This window comes from Rana temporaria, chromosome 5, assembly GCF_905171775.1.
Source record: "Rana temporaria chromosome 5, aRanTem1.1, whole genome shotgun sequence".
Classification (NCBI taxonomy): Eukaryota; Metazoa; Chordata; class Amphibia; order Anura; family Ranidae; genus Rana; species Rana temporaria.
Window position 1 is genome coordinate 276,901,384 of NC_053493.1, and position 15,941 is coordinate 276,917,324.

The following is a 15,941-nucleotide window of genomic DNA, read 5'->3' on the forward strand; positions in this document are numbered from 1 at the left end:
GACATTCTGCACGGTACAACAGGAGTAGATGGAATACTCTATTCCATCTACTCCTGTTGTACCGTGCAGAATGTCCTTTCCATGACGATGATGTGGCCATATACCTCCTATTGATGGACTTTTGTTTCGTGTTTATTTTTATGGACACTTATTCACAGGCCACTGTGATCCAATTACATTGGTTCATGGTTTCCACTTATGTGTTTTTCTATAAGTGTTTGTTACTAGCGCTACACATTTCTTCACTATTTCTATCCAATTTTTGTCACATTGTTTATGTAGCTGCTCACTTTATATTTATATTTCCAGATTAGCGCAGGTTTTTCCCCCCTTTTACATCTATATTATCCAGCCTGTCTCTCAGCCGACAGTTGAAAGAAGATTCTTCAAGAAAAAGTAAAATAACATTTCTCCTCAGGGCACTGGGCCCAAAGGGAGCCATACGTCCTTCTCCTTGCTAGGCAAAACGAAACTGAGGCTGCATGCTACAGTGAGGAGGGTTATGTCTGGAGGGACCGCCCCCTAGGCGGGGCTGTTCAACTCTGTTAATGTAACATGTATTTAACTATTTAACATGTTTCTGCCTAGTCCTCTCCTGTAAACAGGGAACATTACCCACTTGTCAAGATTTAAGGAGCTGTGTCCGTCCATGGACGATAAGAGAAAGTTATTTTGGTACTCATCAGATTATATTTGAGGACATTTTGGAGACTTTCGTATAATTTGTTAAAAAATTGTGCATGTATTTTTTTTTCTTAGCAGCCTGTAGAGCATTACACCCGTGATCACAGGTGCATTGTCATGCTCCTGCAGACTCTCCCGTCTGGGCAGACAGTTACTGAAGTCCAGGAGGAATCAATGAAGCTGCATCCCCATTGAGAACAAAAAGCCATCTGCTGCGGTGGCAGATGGCACACGTAGTTCATTCATTCACAGATTGCTGTGAATGAATGATGCAGCTGTGTGGGTGAAGCAGGTAACAGCACGTGTGGAGAGAGGATCCCCTGCTCACTGCAACATGGGGGGGGGGTACAAGGGGAAGGTCTGGAACATGTTACACCCCAAATATGGGTGTAACATTCTCCAGAAAGTGAACTTTCTGTAGGATAGGAGGTAGATAAAAGGGTCACTTGGTAAATGCACCCAGTGCTAAGGGAAAGTAGATATTATAGAAACAGCCGTTCTTAAACTGCATAAGCCATGATTTATGTTCACAAAAAACGTTTTGGAGAGTTTTCCTATTATCAGAAATAAGGATTTATAATACTAGTTAACACTAGAGCTGGTTTATATAAGCAAAAGAAAATACAGCCGCAGATCCCAGCCTAGGAACCGACCCTCCTGCTGACGCGTTGCAAGCATGCATTGGATTTGAACAGAGTGAGGGCAGGCTCCTGTGACTGGCACCCGGTGGGCCCACAGTAGAGGTTGTTGGAGCTTTTAGAGCAGTGAGGCCTACCGTGATTAACCACTTCAATACCAGGCACTTACACCCCCTTGCAGCCCAAGCCAATTTTCAGCTTTCTGTGCTGTTGCTGTCTTAATGACAATTGCGCGGTCATGCTACACTGTACTAAAAAACAGGATTTTTTAAATTTTGTTCCCACAAATAGAGCTTTTTTTTGGTGGCATTTGATGACCTCAGCGATTTTTACTTTTTGCTAAACAAATAAAAAAAGACTGAAAATGTATTTTGTTTCTGTTATAAAATATTGTGAATAAGTAAATATTCTCCTTCACTGAAGGGAACTGATAAGGCAGCACCAATGAGGTGGCACCGATATTGCTGCACCTACGTATTGGTTAGTTGCTTTTATTCACTTTTATTCCTATTGCAAGGAATGTAGACATCCCTTGTAATAGGAATAGGACATGATCGATCCTCTTTGTGGAGAGATCAGGGGTCGATCTGTTTCCAGATTTCTCCCCTATGCTGGAAAGCCTGAGACCAAAAATTAAAAAAAAAATCTATCTCAGGCTTTTCAGCAAACAAACGGCAGTGTTTACATCTGCTGGCCTCCAAGGGTCATAGAGACCATCTGGTCCACAGTCGTCTCTATGGTAAATCGCCACTGGTGGATTCATTCTCCCTCCGGGAAGCTATGTAAAGCCTGTAAAAGAAAACAGCCGCTATGATGGCTTTTACTTTTCAGGGAATCGCCTGCTGGAAAAAAAAAAAAAGAAGATATCTAAATGATATCTGTAGCTGCATGCATCATTCAGATATCTCCACCCAAAGTCCAGCACGTCATATAATGTCTTTGGGCAAGAAGTGGTTAAGCTGTTCATAGATTAATTGAAATTCTGAGTGTTCAGCAAGGACTGGCCATCCATGTATGGGCTGTACAGAAGTCAATCTACCAATTATAAACTGCAGCACTGATCACTGTATTCTAACAGTAGGGAAGACTCCTCACTGACAATAACACAGTAGGGAGGATTCCCCCACCCACCTCAAATCTGTAGATGAGGAATTGGGTCAGTTTTTTGGTTCAGCCTGCTGACTGAGCTACAAGAACTGACCTATCTAGAACAAGCATTCATGGTAAGGTAGGGATATAGCTCGGGAACGCACAAGTCACAGAACTGCAAGGATTTAAGATAAAACTGCTGGGGAACTACTAATCTCAGCATGCCATCTGCTGCTTGTGGTTTTCCGGATGCCCTGGGATTTGCGATTCTATAGACCTATCAAAGGGTTCCAAGGGCTACTACAATTAGGCTATAAATACAGGGTCTGGCATGCTGGTACTGTCCTAATCAGTGGAAACTTCCCCCCAGGCTGGGTGGGGGCAGGAGAAGGCAGAGGCTAGTATGCTGGAGCATGTAGTCCTTATAGGCTGGAATTTATTGAGTAGCCAGAGGCTTGTATGATGGTGATTGTAACCATCATCTCTTCAGGATGGTATTGATGAAGTGGGCAGAGGCTAACATGATGGTGCCTGGATTTCCTCTGGTAGTGGTATAGGTGGATATGACACAGACTGGTATTCTGGTACCTGCATTTCACCCAGGCTGGTACTGATGAAGTGACAGGCTGGGAGTAGGGAGGGAAGAGGCTGGCATGATGGTGCCTGTATTCCTCTGGGAGTGGTATAGGTGGATAGGGCACAGCCTGTTATTCTGGTACCTGTATTTCACCCAGGCTGGTACTGATGAAGTGACAGTCTGGGAGTAGGGAGGGAAGAGGCTGGCATGATGGTGCCTGTATTCCTCTGGGAGTGGTATAGGTGGATATGGAACAGACTGGTATTCTGGTACCTGTATTTCACCCAGGCTGGTACTGATGAAGTGACAGGCTGGGAGTAGGGAGGGAAGAGGCTGGCATGATGGTGCCTGTATTCCTCTGGAGGTGGTATAGGTGGATAGGGCACAGCCTGTTATTCTGGTACCTGTATTTCACCCAGGCTGGTACTGATGAAGTGACAGGCTGGGAGTAGGGAGGGAAGAGGCTGGCATGATGGTGCCTGTATTCCTCTGGAGGTGGTATAGGTGGATAGGGCACAGCCTGTTATTCTGGTACCTGTATTTCACCCAGGCTGGTATTGATGAATTGACAGGCTGGGGGTTGGGAGGGCGGAGGCCAGCATGCCATTACATGTAATCCTTTTAGACTGGTATTGGTGGAGGGGACAGAGACTTCCTAGGCTGTTATTAGAGAGGTGACACGTGGGGGAAGCAGGGGAAGGTAGAAGCTTCCATGCTGATACCTGTAGTCCCTCCCAGGCTGGTATAGGTGAATGGGGCCATGACTGGTATGCTGGTACTTGTGGTTCTCCCTAGCTGATCTTGGCAGAAAAGGCAGATATTTGTAGTCACCCCAGACTGGTATTGGTGAAACAGAGACTGGCATGCTGGTACCTGTAGTCCTCCTAGGTTGGCAGAGATGTGTAGGCCAACAAGTAGTACTGGGAATGCAGAAGAAGAAAGGGGTGGCAGTGTAAGTTGCTGCTAGAAGGCCTAGTTAGCACTCTTGGTCACAAACTACCTGGACTGGCACTGGAGATGTTTTCCCAGCATCTTGGGGGGGGGGGGGGGGGGGGGGGGAGGCAATAAGTAAACACAATGGTCTCATGGGCCGGAGCCATCACTGTGACTGGCAATGGAAGCCTGCAAGGAGCAGCCAGAGCACTGGAACACCCAGTCCTTGTCCAGGAACTGGGGGGCAAGTTTAATATCCAGCACTGTACCTAGTGACCCTGTCCACTCCGCGCCTGCCCTCTACAGGTGTGACCACCTACTGCCATTTCCCTGTCCTGATTGGAGGACTAAAGTTTTTACAGCTTCACTGGACCAATGATACCTTCTCATTTACAATATAGAACTCCTCAGCCCCATACTAACTGTACACAGAATTCAATAAGACACCCTATAAGCAAGGAAGCATTAAAAGCATGCTGTACACAGTGCCTGAACCCCCACACACAGAACCCTGCACTGGGAGAATCCAGGCACTGCTCTAATAATAAGGGAAATACGGTACCTGTCCCGTTCTCCTGCTGACCTGTTCGTTCCTGAAGTAAGAAGACAATATACAGGACCATCACCTATTTCAATATCATGCTGGATACACTTCGCTACCTCTTCCTTCACACAATCCAAGCCTCGTTCTGACAGCAAGAGCCAAACCTCGTTCTCACATGCCAAGCCTCGTTCCCAGCTCGGCAGCAACCAAGCCTCGTTCTGACAACAGGGCCAAGCTTCGTTTCCAACTCTACATTACAGTAGCCAAGCCTCGTTTCCAACTCCAAACTTACATGTTGTGTTCTTATCTGTGTAGGTTAGCTCACACGCTCCCGCCTGCTTGTATTGATAGGCATGATGGAAGTTGATGTATTGTGTTGGACTTAGCAGACACATTAGCTGTGCTTTTCTGCATGCTTATCAGAACAATAGAGCCTGAGAAGGAATGATCTCATATTTATTTTTTTAAAGTAGAGACCCCAGAGAATAAATTGGTGGGTGTTACAAATTTTTATGTGCAGTTGTATTTGTGCAGCGGTTTTTCAAAACGCATTTTTATTTTATTTTTTTGTGGAAGAAATAAACCTTTTTGAATTTTAACCACTTCAATACAGGGCACTTATACACCTTCCTGCCCAGACCAATTTTCCGCTTTCAGCGTCGTTGCACTTTGAATGACAATTGCGCAGTCATTCTACACTGTACCCAAACTATTTTTTTTATAATTTTGTTCCCACAAATAGAGCTTTCTTTTGGTGGTATTTTATCATCTCTGGGATTTTTATTTTTTGCAAAAAAAAATAAAAAAGGACCGAATTTTTTTTTGTTTCAGTTACAAAACTTTGTAAATAAGTAAGTTTTCTCCTTCACTGATGGGGCTGCACTGATGGGCACTGATAAGGCAGCACTGATGGGCACCAATGAGGTGGCACTAATATGCAGCACTGATAGGCGGCACTGATAGGCGGCATGGATGGACACGGATGGGCACTCATGATAGGTGGCATGGATGGGCACTGATAGGTGGCATGGATGTACTGTAATAAATTGTACTGATGGATGCCAATCAGTGCCAAACAATAATGCCTGCCAATCAGTGATGCCCATTGTGGGCACTGATTGGCATCCATTGTGGGCACTGGTTGGCATCCCTGGTGGTCTAGGGTGGCATACCTGTCGGTCTAGTGTGGGCATCTTTGGGGGGGCTTCGCTGATAATCGATCAGCACAAACCCCCCTGTCAGAGGAGCAGCCGATCGGCTCTCCTCTACTCATGTCTGACAGATGCAAGTGAGGAAAAGCCGATCACCGGCTTTTCTTGTTTACATCGTGATTGGACACGGCTGATCACGTGGTAAAGAGTCTCCGTCAGAGACTCTTTACCTAGATCGGTGATGTGGGGTGTCAGACTGAAACACTGCAACAACGATCGCCGCGATGCTCGCCCCCAGGGGCGCACAGCGGCTCAATATCCCGAAGACGTCATATGACGTTGGGTCAGGATATTGAAACCACTTTGCCGCTGTCATTTTGTAATAGGGCGGGCGGCAAGTGGTTAATTCACAGAAACACAATATAATACCCAATTGTCTGGTAAAATTTAAAAGATGAAGTTACGCAGAGTAAATAAATACCAAATATGTCACACTCTAAAATTGCAGATGCTCGTGCAACGGCGACAAATGCTGTAAATTTTACTATCCATAGGCAATGGTAGAAAAGCCTTTACAAGTTACCACTTTAGTTATACACAGGCGGTCTGGTGCTAGAATTACTATCCATGAACTGACGTTCGTGGTGATATCTCACATGTGTAGGACGTTAGCTGTTTGCGGGACCGATGTGGGAATTCGCCCTTGCGCACAAGCATCGGGGGGGAACTCTTTCATTTTCTTTTATTTTTGATTTATATATTCAGTATATCCCCTGTGATAGGCAGTGACAGGTAATCTTTATAGAGAGACCTGGGGTCTATTAGACCCCTCCTCTGCCCTTAAAAGCTTGGTATGATCAAATGCCTTTCATTTTTAAAAATGGCGCAGTTTAGATTTGGGGAAACCAGAAGTGATGTATGCTCTTCTCTTCTGGTTTCCTATATCAGAGGTGAACAGAGTCATTCTGGTCACTGTCCGCCTCCATGATCAGCCAGCAGAAGTGCAAGCTGGTCAATCGGGTGTCCCAGTGGGATAGGGCAGCCTGTGAAAGCCATTTAAACATGCGGGGGGTGGGTCTGAATCTCTTGACACACACAGAGTTGGGCTTGCCCCTGCTCCTGCTTCACTGTATTTGAGTGACAGCAGCAGGACCCGATGGCTCCCACTACTCTCACTGAATCCAGTGAAGAGGGAGAAAGAGAGCAGGGTCTTTTTTTACCTTAGGTGGACATAAACCCTCACATACACCCAGTGAAGTAAACAGCCTCAGCTGATACACAGGGGTGAAACAAATCTCCCTACATAGGTTTTACATGTATATCTGCTGTCTTTAGCTTGTTATATTCTTTAGAATTCTTACATCGTGTTAGAAATGTAACTTCCTCATTCAGCTGTAGGAGGGGAGTTTGGGCATACACTGTGTGACAGCTGATTGGAGGAAAGGCACCCCCCCTCCACATAGGCAGAATAATTCAAGTTAGGCCCCTTTCACACGGGGCTGATCAGTAATGATCCGCCCCGTGAACCTCGCTCCGTTGATCCCAGCTGAGCCGGTGGATGACAGGGCGGTCCCGGCACACAGTGCAGGGACCGCCCTGTCTTTTCTCCGCTCTCCCCTATGGGGGGATCGGATGAACACAGACCGTCTGTCCGTGTTCACCCAATCCGATCTGCCAGATGGATGGAAAAGTAGGTTTTTCCTCCGTCACACTTTGGCGGGTCGCGTGTCAGCAGGCATGTCACCGCTGACATCCGCTCCGCGGCTCCATAGAGGAGCACGGAGCGCCCGTTCAGGTCCGCCTAAAAAACTGGCAGGCGGACCTGAACGGGCCACCCGTGTAAAAGAGCCCTAAGACTTACCGGTAACGTATTTTCCTGAAGTCTTTCAGGACAGCACCTTGAGAGATAGTGACTCCACCCACAACCACAGGAAACACCTTCTTCCTCCAGATCTTTAAAGGGAGGTACCTCCCTAGCATACCTCAGTTGTCTCAGAGAAAACTCCGTCCCCGGCTGGAACACATAAACACATACATTAGTAACAGCATAGCATATTAAAACACTAGGGCGGGTCGTTGCTGTCCTGAAAGACTTCTGGAAAACAAGTTACCGGAAAGTCTAACTTGAATTTTCCCAACGCGTCTTTCAGGACAGCACCTTGAGAAGATAACAGAGACTTACCACCTTAGGGCAGGACAACAGCCTGTAGGACCTTACTGCCTGTCAGGGACCTGCCTCTCGGTCCCGGCGTGCACGCATGCCACTGCACAAGTTAGGCTGCAGCGTCTGCCTGTAACTGGCCGCCGTTGCGCGCACATGCGCCAATGGCGCGCGCACTTGCGCGCGCGCCGGGAGCACCAATTTCCCTTTAAAAGTCTACAAGCTGCACCAACACAGTGCTGTCTGATCTGCAGCTCTGTGTCTGTATCCTGCATATGAATCCTGCCTACCTGTTATCGTTACCAACCCGGCTCACCTGACCATCCGAATCTCTCCGACCTTTGACCCTGCTCTTCTGATTGCTTACCCGTTGCCAGACCTCGCTGCCTGAATCTGTAACTACGCCTCAGCCCTCCACATCTGCTACCTGTTTACCCCTTGTGACACGGCCTGTCTGCCTCCGCTACTACCCGTTGTCTCCTAACCAGCTTACTTCACCAGCTGCCGCTGTACCAGCATCGCCTGCTCCTGGTCGCTGACCCGCTTCTTCCGCTCCAGCAGTCTCCAGTCCAGTCGCTCCAGAGGGATCAGCATCCAGTGCCAACTCCTGCCATTACTCCGGCACTCCTACCTCGCTGCACTCCTGAGCTTGCTGTCCTCATTCCAGCAACTCGCGAGCCAGGACTGTAAGAGAGGCCTTCTCCTGCAACTAGGCTCTGATTACCAGGTACCTTCCTACATAACAGTATCAGACAGCCATGACAGAGCCTGCAGGAGAATTCCCGGCCATTGAGGAGATTGATGCAAACACCTGGCAGCCCTCACACAAGCGGTAAAGAGCTTACAGGAAGGCTACATGAGACTGGAGAATCAAGTCCAAAACCTATCCGCTTCCGGAGACGCAGCTCCTGCACCCGCTGACAGATCTGCACCAACTGCCTCTGCCCCTTCAGTGGTGATGCTACCGCCCGAACCAAGAGTGCCCATGCCAGATCGATTTGCGGGAGACCAAACCAATTCCTGGGCTTTTCGTAATGCCTGCCAGCTATATTTTGCCCTGCAACTTTGGACATTTTCTTTGGAGGCCACAAAGGTGGGATTCATAGTCTCTCTACTCCAAGGGGAACCACAGACTTGGGCCCACCGGCTGTTGGAGGAGAATAACGTCCAAACAGAAACCCTGCTGGCCTTTTTTGGGGCCATGGCTCAGCTTTACGATGACCCCCAACGAGCTGCCACCGCTGAGTCTGCCCTACTTGCGCTCCAGCAAGGTCGCAGAGCGGCCAAGGACTATGTTACAGACTTCCATCGCTGGAGTGCAGATACTCAGTTGAACAACACAGCCCTGCGACATCAGTTCCGCTTAGGTCTCTCTGAGGCCCTGAAAGATGAGCTGGCACGAGTTGGAGTTCCCGACACCCTGGAAGATTTAATTGCCAAGACCATCCAGATCGACCGCAGGCTACGTGAACACCGGCCGAAACGTTCCTCTCAACAAAGTCGCCCAGTATGGATGACCACAAAAGCTCCCATGCCCGTGTCCCGCTACCTGCCACCTGCCTGCCCGAATCCTGCTAGCATCACTCCGGACACCTCCGAACCGATGCAACTTGGCTTAATGCGACTGGCCCTGCCACCTGAGGAGCGGGCGTGCCGCCGCCAATTAAACCTGTGCCCCTATTGCGGTGAAGCTGGTCACTATTAGGTAGATTCACAAAGAGTTAGGCCGGCTTATCAGTAGATAAGCCGACCTAACTCAGAATCTACGCCGACCTAAGTTTAAGCGTATGCTCAAACAGAGATACGCTTAAACTTATCAAAGATACGACGGCTTGCGCCGTCCTATCTTAGATTGCAATTTTTCTGATGGCCGCTAGGTGGCGCTTCCATTGCGGCTGGCGTAGATTATGTAAATGAGGGGATACACCGATTCACGAACGTACGCCAGGCCGACGCAGTACTTTTACGCCGTTTACGTAAGAGATAGGCCGCGTAAAGTTAGTGCTAGGCTCTAGTGGAATAGTAATGTTAAGTATGGCCGCCGTTCCTGCCGCGAAATTCTAAATTTTTACGTTGTTTGCGTAAGTCGTCCGCGAATCGGGATTTACGTCGTTTACGTCCACGTCAAAATCAATAGGTCCGTACGGCGTACTTAGCCACAGTGCACACTGGGGAATGTAGTCGCCCGGCGCATGCGCAGTGACAAAAAACGTCAAAAACTTGAGGTCAGGCCTCATTACCATGAAACACGCCCCCCCCAACCCATTTGAATTAGGCGCCCTTACGCCCGCTCGTTTTAGGCTACCCCGCCGTAAATTAGCAGGTAAGTATATTGAGAATCATTACTAGTCTAGCTAATTTACGGTGGCGTACTAAATTAACGCCATTGTACCTGAATCTACCTATATGTGCGCAACTGCCCGGTAAGATGAGTAAGTATCATTCCTCAGCTCCTGTTAATCTGTCAGCCAACACAACCCACCTTGCTCTTTCTCTCTCGTTGCAGCTCCAGGAAAGGATGGTTCCAGTCAGTGCCATTATTGACTCTGGCGCATGCAGCTGCTTTATCGATGCCACCTTCGCTGACCTGCACAACATCCCTCTATGAGAAAAAGATCTCAGACTTTCTGTTTTCCTGGCTGATGGCTCCCGTATAAAGTCGGGACAAGTGACCCGGGAAACCCTTCCTCTGCCTGCCACCATCACTTCTAAACATAAGGAACTATTAACCCTGGATGTTATCTCCTCTCCCCTGTTTCCTGTGATCCTGGGCATACCCTGGCTCCAGGCTCACAATCCCCAGATTAACTGGATATCTGGAGAAGTATCGTTTCTGTCTTCCTACTGTCAGAAGTACTGCCTATCCAGACCCCCCTGTCCGTCCTCTACCCTGTTATGCATGGACTCTGACCCCAATCTGTTTCAGTCTGTTCCAGAACCTTATCACAAATTCATCTATGTATTCAGTAAAAAGGAAGCTGACTCCCTTCCGCCTCACCGCCCTTATGACTGCCCGATCGAGCTCCATCCCGGGGCTGAGATTCCTTTTGGGCGCATCTTCCCACTATCCGAGAAGGAACAAGAGGCCTTGAAAGTCTACATCGACGAGAACTTGAACAAGGGGTTTATTCACCCATCTACCTCCCCAGCGGGCGCTGGAATATTTTTTGTTACCAAGAAGGACCAAACCCTTCGCCCATGTGTAGACTACCGCGAACTGAACAACATCACGGTCAAGAACCGTTATCCACTACCCTTGATACCTGAACTCTTCCAGAAATTAAGATCTGCCATCATCTTTACCAAGTTGGACCTAAGAGGGGCCTACAATTTGATCCGCATCAGAGATGGTGATGAGTGGAAAACAGCTTTTCGTACCCGATTTGGTCATTATTTGGTGATGCTGTTCGGTTTATGTAATGCTCCCGCTACCTTTCAGCACTTTATCAACGACGTATTCAGAGACTTTCTGGACATCTTTGTCATTGTTTATTTAGATGATATTCTAGTTTTCTCCAGGTCGTTGGATAGACATCCGCTTACATGGACTATATGCAAAAGCGGAGAAATGCGAATTCGAGCAGCAAACCATTCAATTCCTGGGTCTAGTGATCTCCCCGACGGGAATCAAGATGGATCCCCAAAAAGTATCTGCTGTTCTGGACTGGCCGGTACCCCTGGATATGAAGGGGGTACAACGTTTTATAGGATTTGCAAACTTCTATAGAAGATTCATCAAGGGGGTTTCTGCAATAATCACACCCATTATGCAGTTAACCAAACAGAATTCACGCTTCCGCTGGAACACTGAGGCCCAAAGGGCCTTCGATACACTCAAAGGACTTTTCACGTCGGCCCTATTTTTTGGTCACCCTGACCCGGCACTGCCTTATCTTCTTGAAGTGGATGCATCCAAAGTCGCAGTAGGGGCTGTCATCTCCCAACGTCAAGGAAGCAAGGACTTAATGCACCCTGTAGGATTATTTTCCCGAAAACTCTCCCCCGCGGAGAGAAACTATGATGTGGGTGACCGAGAATTATTGGCCATTAAAACCACCTTGGAAGAATGGAGATACCTACTGGAGGGCGCTGCACACCCAATATTAATTTATACTGACCATAAAAACCTAGAATATTTAAGATCCGCAAAACGATTAAAACCTCGACAGGCTCGCTGGGCCCTTTTCTTCTCACGTTTCTGCTTCCATATCACCTACCGTCTAGCTGCACCAACACAGTGCTGCCTGATTTGCAGCTCTGTGTCTGTATCCTGCATGTGAATCCTGCCTACCTACCTGTTACCGTTACCGACCCGGCTCACCTGACCATCCGAATCTCTCCGACCTTTGACCCTTGGCGTGTTTTGACCTTGCTCTTCTGATTGCTTACCCGTTGCCTGACCTTTCTGCCTGAATCTGTGACTACGCCTCAGCCCTCCACATCTGCTACCTGTTTACCTGTTGTGACCCGGTGTCAGGTCACCTGTGACCAGGTGACAAGTGCACCCCGTTGGGGTCAGGGATGTACCACAGGGTAGTGAACCCTATGGCTGACTGCTGCGATTAGAGAGGAAGCGTGAACCCAAGATCGCCCAGGGCGCGCAGTCTAAGACCCAGCTTTGTGTTCATCAGAGCCTCTAGTGGTGAGGATGGCCTTCGCCGCAGCTGGATCCAGGTCGCGGCCCCTGGGATCCCATAGGTCACGCTCCGCAGGGAGAGAGGGGAAGCAGCAAGCAGGACAAGCGGTAGTGATGGGTAAGCCGAGGTCAGGGCAACAGGCAGACAAGGGTAACCGAGAGACAGGCAAAAGGTCAGGATCACAGGCAAACAGGAGAAGTAGACATGAACTAAAGCTAACAACTAGTGATGAGCTTCGTATTCGAGTCGAACTCATGTTCGACTCGAACATCGTATGTTTGATTGTTCGTCGAAATACGAACAAAACGTGTCGTTCGCGCCAAATTCGAGTTACGTTTCACAGACCATAATTCACTGCGGCATCGCTGGCTGATGATTGGCCAAGCATGCACTATGACTCGCATGCTTGGCCAATCACAGCTTGCAAAAAATGGAGAGCCATAATTGGCCAAAGCCAGGGTGGCTTTGGCCAATTATGGCTCAGGGGGTGTACTGAATATAATATAAAAGGCAGCCTGCAGGTCAGCCTTGTGTAGTGTGTTGCGGTGGTTAAGAGAGGACAGAGAGAGTGTCATTTTTTGCAGGTAGATAGAGCAGGCAGGCTAGTCAGTTAATGTTACAGTGTGTAGAGGATATATATACATCCCAGGTGTTGTACATATATTTATACACTGTATAGTTTAGCTAGATCGGTTCTTCCTAATTTACTGGCAGGCAGGTGATTGTGCTAGCTGCAGTATTCTTACGTGGTTTATTGCTTGTGTCCTCTGTAGTTTGCACCTAAAGCTACTTGGTGAGTACTGGCCGTGTGCTCTGTAGTTTGCACCTAAAGCTACTTGGTGTGTACTGGCCGTGTGCTCTGTAGTTTGCACCTAAAGCTACTTGGTGTGTACTGGCCCAGTGCTCTGTAGTTTGCACCTAAAGCTACGTGGTGTGTGTACTGTTTGTGTCTGTGCTATTTTTCGCAATGATTTTCATGCATATTGCAGGGACCAGACATTACATTAAAGCTGCAAGCAGTTTTAAATTACTTTTTTGTTATAGTAATCTAATTTTGTGCAGGGACAGTTCTAAACACGTGCCACTTCACAGGCATAATATAGACACCCAGCAGGTACAATATTTAAAGGAATTTTTAAATTTATTTTTTTAATTTAAGCATCATTAAAATCACTGCTCCTGATTCAGAAGGCCGATGGAAGGAGAAGAAGATGTCGGGCAAGATGAGACAAGAAGTCCCAAGAAAGAAGCAGAGGAAGATGGAGGAAGAAACCCGAATGAAGGAAGAAGAACCGCGGAAAGAAGATATTAGTAAAAGATTTGTCAAAAACCGGCTACTGTCATTTTTAACACTTTTGACACTTTTCTTTTGGTGAAATGGTAGAGGTACAATGTACCCCATTACCATTTCACACAGGGGGGGGCCGTGATCTGGGGGTCCCCTTTGTTAAAGGGGTCTTCCAGATTCTGATAAGCCCCCCGCCCGCAGACCCCCACAACCACCGGGCAAGGGTTGTGGGGATGAGGCCCTTGTCCCCATCAACATGGGGACATCCTCCCCATATTAAGGGGATGTGGCCTGGTACGGTTCAGGAGAGGGGGGGCCGCACTCTGTCCCCCCCTCTTTTCTGCGGCCGGCCAGGTTAACGTGCTCGGATAAGGGGTTCCCCTTAAAATCCACACCAGACCTGAAGGGCCTGGTATGGATACTTGGGGGGACCCCCCACGTCATTCTTTTTTTTTTACGGCGGGGTTCCCCTTAATATCCCTTCCAGACCTGAAGGGCCTGGTAATTAAATTTGGGGGAACCCCCACACATTTTTTTTATTTTTTATTAATGAATCCTGTCAGAATTGCCGGGAGCCGACAATTCATTATAGCCGCGTGTGAATTTTAAATGCCTTTTTTTCCTTCAAAATTTCATTTTGTGCAGGGACAGTTCTAAGTGCGGGAAAAATGCGCTATTTCACATGCTGACTTTACACCCCCCCAGGTACGAAATTTAAAGGAATATTTCACTTTTATTGTTTCACTTTTAGCATTATTAAATTCACTGCTCCCGAAAAAACAGCCGTTTTTAAAACTTTTTTTTGCATTGATACATGTCCCCTGGGGCAGGACCCAGGTCCCCAAACACTTTTTAGGACAAAACTTGCATATTAGCCTTTAAAATTAACACTTTTGATTTCTCCCATAGACTTCTATAGGGAGTTTGGCGGCGGCTTTACATATTACTTGCAATGCGCCGGCTGCTACGCTGGTTCATGCGCCTAATTAAGGCTTCACCCGGAGTACTAATTAAGCCATGAACCAGCGCAGCGCACTGATAATAGTAAATCAGCCCCATGTGTGCTAAGCTGCTCCCCTAGAAAGTGATCAAGTGTATGTGACTTCTATCTGATGCGTGCTAAAAAGTGTACTGGGGGCGCTATGGAGTAATATGTAATTACACAACTTATCCTATAATATGCAACAACAAGTAAATTAATAAAAATGTTTCCTGTTGTACGTGATAAATCAATTAATAGTAAATAATAAAGTCCCATTGGTGCAAACAAAGATACAACATCAATGCTCGAATATCCTCTAGATATATTTCTTGCTGTGATACAAAAACCGTCTCCGGTCGTGCAAACTTAATTGATCTTCCACCACCTGGATAATTAGTACGACACTCAATGTGCAGTAGTAAATTGTGCTTACCAAACCTGGTTGACCTCTTTAATGAAAAAGACGGTCAGATGCGCTTGAGCAGGATAATGCCTGCAGACATATAAATTGACTGGAGCATGTACCCTCGGAATGTTGAGATTTTAGAACATGGAATACAAACAGAGAGCTTCCATAGTGCAACTCTATTTTATTAAAATGGAATAAAAACACCAGCCAATTGGCTACTCACATAAAAAGTGCCCTTCTCCCAGCACTGGGGCTGCAAGCTTTGATATAAAAACACTGGCCCTCCCACCTCCATGGCGGCGTGCGTTCCACCAGCTGCTGACACTATCCAGACGATCGGGAAGTGATGTAGGACATAGTACACGTGACCAGGTTCCGCCGACGACGTACGTTTCGTATAGTTAGGTTTTCAAGGTGCTTACCTGGTCACTAAGCATCACGGTATATGTAGTCTAAATAAGGGGAGTGGTTTCAGGTCCACACCTAATTAGCCAATCAGAAGAGAGCAGCCTCAGTCTTGGTTTAAATTTCAGTTTCTCTACAAAGGGCTGGCATATATGGCTATATTGGCTAATTAGGTGTGAACCTGAAACCACTCCCCTTATTTAGACTACATATACCGTGATGCTTAGTGACCAGGTAAGCCCCTTGAAAACGTAACTATACGAAACGTACGTCGGCGGCATGCGTCAACTTAACCGATGCTTTTGCATACTAACGATCGGTTTTGACCTATCGGTTAGGCGACCATCGGTTCAATTTTAAAGCAAGTTCCTATTTTTTTAACCAAAGGTTAACTAACCCTTTGGGGCCCACACAGGATCGGTTTGACCGATGAAACCGGTCCT

At 47.4% G+C, this 15,941-nt stretch overlaps 1 protein-coding gene across 1 annotated transcript in view; it reads right to left on the minus strand.

The window, feature by feature from the left end:
- ZNF407 (zinc finger protein 407) overlaps positions 1-4,665 on the minus strand; it is a 651,163-nt gene extending 646,498 nt beyond the window's left edge. The window contains exon 1 of the mRNA XM_040353884.1: positions 4,484-4,665. The gene's annotated coding sequence lies outside the window, so the exon portion shown is untranslated. The remainder of the gene's footprint in view (positions 1-4,483) is intronic.
- Positions 4,666-15,941: the final 11,276 nt, after the last annotated feature.